Source organism: Coturnix japonica, chromosome 1, assembly GCF_001577835.2.
Source record: "Coturnix japonica isolate 7356 chromosome 1, Coturnix japonica 2.1, whole genome shotgun sequence".
Taxonomy (NCBI): Eukaryota; Metazoa; Chordata; class Aves; order Galliformes; family Phasianidae; genus Coturnix; species Coturnix japonica.
Window position 1 is genome coordinate 151,602,732 of NC_029516.1, and position 6,145 is coordinate 151,608,876.

Genomic DNA, 6,145 nt, shown 5'->3' on the forward strand with positions numbered 1-6,145 from the left:
TTAATTGCAATTTTTGGGTGACAGTGTCTCAGTAAAAATAACCAGTTAAAAACTCTCTTCAGTATATGAAGAATAGTGAGGAAAGCACAGATGGAAATACTAACAAAGTAAGACAAGTTTTTGAGCAAATAAACGAATGCAGCCATAGGGAAACACTTGTGAGAGAAGAATGAAGTTGAGCGAATGCTACTACACTGAGATGTGAAAATATACATAATCTAGAAGCTCCTTCAGGAAATAATCATGTGAAATTAGATATTTCTATTCATAAACACAGCTTAGGGTGCGTGTGGTCCTGAGGGGTGCAGTGCCACAGCAAATTCCATGTAATGCTTTTTGATTGCGTTACAAACAAGCCTGGCTAAGGCATAAATAGAATATAACTATCTGTTTCTATATAAGGAAGATCAGGTGAGGGAGCATAATTTATAAATACAGCCACCCTGCAGTTCACATGGCTGGCAGACACAGGAATAATATTACACATGAAAATGGAAGATGCCATATCCATGAAGGTTGTGATGAAGGTTTATTTCATGTGACTCTATAGAGCTGGGAGGAAGGACAGTGCAATGTATATGAAAGTAAGGGTGTGAAAATGCTTAATGGGAATTTGAATTATGTGCAAGAATATTTCCAAATAGGCTACAAGGTATTGGTAAGATATAGAATATTTTTAATATTATATTTGTTATACTCAAAATACAGGGTATTTTTTATTAATACTACTAGAAGAAATAATGACAATTAATTCAGTCCTGGATCTGAGGGTAAGCAGGAAAAAACAACAACAAAACAACAAACCTAAAATGAAGACCTTAAGTATGTACAGCACTTCTAGTTCAATATATAGGGCAGAAAAACAAGAATGATATTGTGAACATCGTTGGCAGAAAACTGTGGGGTTTGGAGAGTAACAGCAGAAAGCTGCTTCAGAACTAACATTGCAATAAAAAGAGAACAGGCTTCCCCTGAAAACAAATGTTCAGTGAAAATACAAAATATTAAACAATGAGTTTACTACTGTGATAAAACAGATTTCCCCAGTTGAAGAGACAGCAAACAAACATGGTAACTGTCCATATGGACAGGTATCCAACAACACCCAAGGCCCAGGCTCTGTGCTGCTGACCAGGAGCTCTTCGGGGCCTCTCCATGCCAGCAGCTCTCTGATAACAGGAGCACGAGGCAATGCGCTGAGTCTTTATTTTCTTAGGCATTTGTGCTAGGAAACAAAAGGGCCATGGTGCAGCTGCAGGTGGGTGGCGTGTCACAGCTCCCATTCACACAGCTGGCCTTCTGGGTGACAGCTGTCCTTACTGCCCACCCAGCACAATACCCAACCCCTGCTGCTCCTCACACCTTGCTGTGCCTTCACCTCAGTGCTTCTCAGCCTGACCAAAAAGCACACTAATAGCTCAAGGCCATGGGTTGTCCCATGGTTGAAAGCCAGTCTTCTATAGTTACCTTTCAGGCTACTGTTTCTTCAACAGAGATGTTAATAAATCCATATATTTTGATATAAAGTGACTTAAAGATAGCAAAGAAAATCAGGAAATAAATCACTAAAGTCAGAGGAGGACAGCAAAAGGTAAAGCAGTGCTTACGTGACTGTGTTTTTAAATGAGATTAGAAAGCAGCGTAGGTGAATGAGTATTCTTTTTGAAGAAGCAAGGTTACAATAAAAACTCACCTAATCATAGAAATACTAAGGTTGGAAAAGACTAAGAGTATCTAGTTCAACCACCAACCCAAAGAATTTACCATATGACTGCGTAAATAGATTCATTTCATTAATATAAAGAGTTTTGAGTCCTATGTATGTGGAGCTCCTTTTGGGATACCAGCCTGGCATATCATGCATTTGGTTATGGTGTTTTGTGCTTAGCCTTTTGAGAAGGATCTGATGCTGAAATGGGCATACTTCAGAGTAGTGATCTCATCCTGCACATGATGGAATAAGTGCTTTACTGAATATTTGTACAGATTTCTGAAAGGGATATGCAATAATATATTGGGATTAATATAATCTCTGAATTACTTGGACAGTTTGCCAGTATGTGATGCAATTACTATTAGGTTCCAGGTCAAAGTTTGACCCAGTGAGGTCACCAGTTGTTTTCATTGTTGCTTCTGATTTTACAGGTTGTAGAAAGCTATGTGCGGGATACACAAAAAGAGGAAATAACATTATATTCATGGACTATTTTAAGACCTGGGATTAACTGCTTAACTTTGAAAGCATTAAAAAAAGAGAGCAAGAAAACATGTCGAGTTGCACAGTATTAGAACACGATCTTCTAGCATCCAGTTGAATACTGTCATTTAAGTTACTCAGATGTTGAAAGAGAAAACAAACAATGTGCAGGTTCTGAAAGGGGTTCAGCTCCTCTGGTGAGTGCTGAGGACCTCCGTACTTTACTTGGTAAAATTGGTCTATAAATTAACTAGAGTAATTTATTTGGAGAAGCAGTCCTTAAGGAGTGCAGGACTTGAGCAGCTTTTCTGGAGGAACTAAGTGACCTTACTGTACTGCCAGCATCCATATGTGCAATGTGATGGGGAAATATGTTCAGCAGAATCACTTGTGCAGTATTAATGTCTGATTCTATGCCGTTGGCTTTGGAATAGCTCTGTTCTTGCAAATAACAAAGTGTGCATCAGTAAAGTCAAGAGAATATCGGGGTGAAGAAAGTAGATTCGCATACATGTGGATGGAGGAAAAAAAAGCCAATGTCACAGGTATTGCATATCTGGCTGGAAAGAAATAGTTCTTACAATGACCCTGTAATTCTGAAATGCAAATGCATTATGTAAAATTCTGTAATTTCAGTTTCAGGAAAGGGCATGAAACAAACAAAATATTTGAAGCTGTCCACTTCTCTCTGAGCCTTATATCTGAACTGTCAGAGCTGGCAGTTCCTGTTTTGAGGGGGAGAAAAAATCATTTTCAGGCTCCTCTTGGAAGAGATTTGGAAAAATACAGCAGATAGTGCAGGTACGACTGTCTGCTGGAGAGCTGTTTGCAGACTCCTTCTCTACTCAGTGGGAATATAAGTTCAGTGCCCACCACTCTTGCTTAAACAGCCATGTGCTGAGGGGTTCCCTCTCTATTCCTAGAGAAAAGGTTTTTTTTCCCATTGCTTTTGGGAGCTGTGGGCAGCTAAGCTTTAAAATGTCCTGGAGGTGACTACATCAGAAATCATCAAAGAAGGTGTGAAAAGGCTTTTGCTGATGTGGGAAATGGACGGCTGTGAGCAGGAGCTGCTGGGAGCCACGGAGTCTATGGTCAAAAGGAGCACACCTGGGTAACTTTGGGGTCTGGATGCTTTGCAAATGGCTAGGTTAGTTAGATTACAGAGAACAACTACTAAATTTCAGGAATTCATTATGAAACTACCCTAAGAATAGATTATGTGAATATTAAAAAGGAAAACCAAACCTAAGAAACCACTTCTTAGAAGAACTTTCATATGTGACTATGGTATAGTTTGTATGAGTGAAGTAGAGCAAAGCAGCAGAAAAATCTGCGCTGCATGTCATAGACCTCTAACCAGTTCTTCACTTTCTCTCTTTCTTTCCAAAGAAATAATGTAGGGATTCCTGTGATAAACTATTTTTGGTTAAAAAGTAAAAGAGACTAGATTCTCCAAAGGCAGGCAGCTGGAAGTAAATGTGAAGAAAGACAGCCACTGCTGCATTTCAAGCGCTTCTTTGATCTGTTATCTTACATCCTTTGTTTTATTTTTCTTGGTCCGGAATATTTCGACTTTATTCAGACAAAACTCATATTGAAAACAGTGAAGAATGTGACACTCGTTTACCACAAACTAGTAACTGTGTCATCATCAAAAGGGACTCCGCTGAATATTTCAGCTAGCAGCATCCTTCTGCCTCTGACTCAGAAGGCACTACAATCTGGTTTGAGGAAAGGGAGAGGGATGTGGGCTTTGAGTCAAACCTTTCTTCTGCCTATGCCTAATTCTCAAAGCAAACAATACTTACGCTTCTCTGTCTGCTCGCTTAATTAAGAATATTATCATTCTTGTTTTAGGCGTTACACCTAAAATTTGCGTATTACTAAACAGAAGGCACACAAAACCCGTTTCATCCACTGCTTGAAATGAAAAGGAAAAATGAGAAAAAGCAAATAAAATTGCATCTCTGTGTTAAAACAAAACCTAGAAAAGGGAAATGATTTCAGTGTCCAGGTAAAAGAAAATCTGTAGGAGAACACATGAGTGAAAATGTTTTTGCAGAGCGAGATTTATAAAGCACAGTCTGAAAAAAAGCTGTGTTTGTTTAGTCTACAGAAGAGAGGACTGAGGGGAAAATAAAAGAATCTGACATCTAAAGATTATTGTGAAGAAGACAGTCATCGATTGTCTTTTGTGGCCTGTTTTGGAAAGACAAGGAAAGATTATCTTAATTTACAGCAAAGAACGGCGGGCTACATATTTGTGAAACACTTCTGAGTCTGAGGATGGGTAAAGACTGGAACTGTACTATCCAGAGATGCTGGAGCATCTTCCTCACTGGGAATTTAGAACACATTTAAACAAGTTTCTGTCATTACAGTGTTTTTACATTTATCTTCTTTCCTAGTCTGAATACATGATAAGCCCTTACAAATGCAGGCATCTTTTTATCGACAGAGGTATTTTTTTGTATTTTGTGTGCCTTTTTATATCATAATTTTCACCAGTTTTAACTTTGAACTTCACATGCATGTACTCCTTATTTGCAGATCATGGACAATGATAAAAATTCACCTATGTGTGCAAGCAGCGCTGGTACCTTGACTGCACTATGTGACCCTCTACACAGGAGGCTGTGTGCCTTTGTTCCAGCACCAGCAATGCACTTCTCCCTTGAATTCCAGCTCCAGCACATGCTCCTCAGGTATGTATAGCTTTGTTGATATTACGGGGAAATACACTGCATTCAAAACACATGTAGTTTCTTTAAAGTCGTAAATAGATAACTAGAGTGTATTACTTTACAGAGCATCTGAAGAAGTCTGATTCCTAAGCAAAACCAGAACTTTGATGATCGATTTTACTTTCTGTGGTTAGCGGCCTATTTTTGCTGTGATAAGTAAAGTCTGTTAGTAATAAAAATGAAACCTAGTATCAGTGCTGTCATAATGGAACCCCAAAGTGAAATTAGTTAGTGATATTAGAAAGTATCGCTTGTATTTGTGCTCCAAACCTCAATTTATTTTATTTTCCTGTACTCAAAAACAACATTAAAGAACATGCATGGATCATGTTGCTGACATTCATGGCCTTGATTATAATGTGAATCATTCACATATATGCTTTCGGTAGAACATAAAATATATGATGCAGAAGAGCAAGGACACTGGAGGGATGAGGATCATTTGCCTGTTCAGAATCCTGGCAGAGTTCAGTCTGCTCAGAATCCTGATGAGCACGTCTGATCTTTCTAACAAACTCAATTTGAAGGAAAATGAGAAAAGCCTTTAATTGTATTTATTACCGTGATAAATAGCAAATATGCAGATCTGTTCACTGCTCGAGAATTTTTAATTTCGTTTCAAACAGTAGTTAAAGTCTTCAAATTGAAGTGCTCATATTGCAGAGATAGTTCTTGTATTTGGTCTGTAGCAGCAAAGAATGTGAATATGTGAAAATGGGTATTTTTTGTACCTTCATTCAAACTGTGTGAGAAACATTTCGATTATTAGTTAACAGCTGTATTAAAAACATGAATAACATACAGAGACTGAAATGATTTCTGCTTAGTTAACTTCCCAGAGAGGAAGACTTAAGTAAGAAAGTAAGAGAAGAAGCAGCCCTTCACTTTTGTAGACCTATCTTGTTATCCTGCTCTAGAACCAAGGAGCTCCAGTGTAACATTCCTCTTTTGTGTGGCACGTGAGTCATCTAGACTGGACCAGAACTTGGTTTAAGGAGTATTTAAAGTAGGAGACATCTTCTTAAGTTGTTTGAGAACTGACTTAGAAGAAGACCACTATAGTCTCAAGGCTTTTAAAACACAAAGCAGTCCAGACAAAGATTGTTGTCAATTTGATGTATGTAATTTTAGGAGTCTTATTTACCAACAGTAATTGACTGCATTATAAGCTTGTTTGCTACGGGCAAATTATGCCCTATGTTAG

At 38.2% G+C, this 6,145-nt stretch overlaps 1 long non-coding RNA gene across 1 annotated transcript in view; it reads left to right on the forward strand.

Moving 5' to 3' along the window:
- The window catches only part of LOC107308172, a 31,804-nt gene extending 26,582 nt beyond the window's left edge, over nt 1-5,222 (forward strand). Inside the window, exons 6-7 of the long non-coding RNA XR_004305947.1 lie at nt 4,748-4,902; nt 5,006-5,222. This is a non-coding gene — a long non-coding RNA (uncharacterized LOC107308172). The remainder of the gene's footprint in view (nt 1-4,747; nt 4,903-5,005) is intronic.
- Nucleotides 5,223-6,145: the final 923 nt, after the last annotated feature.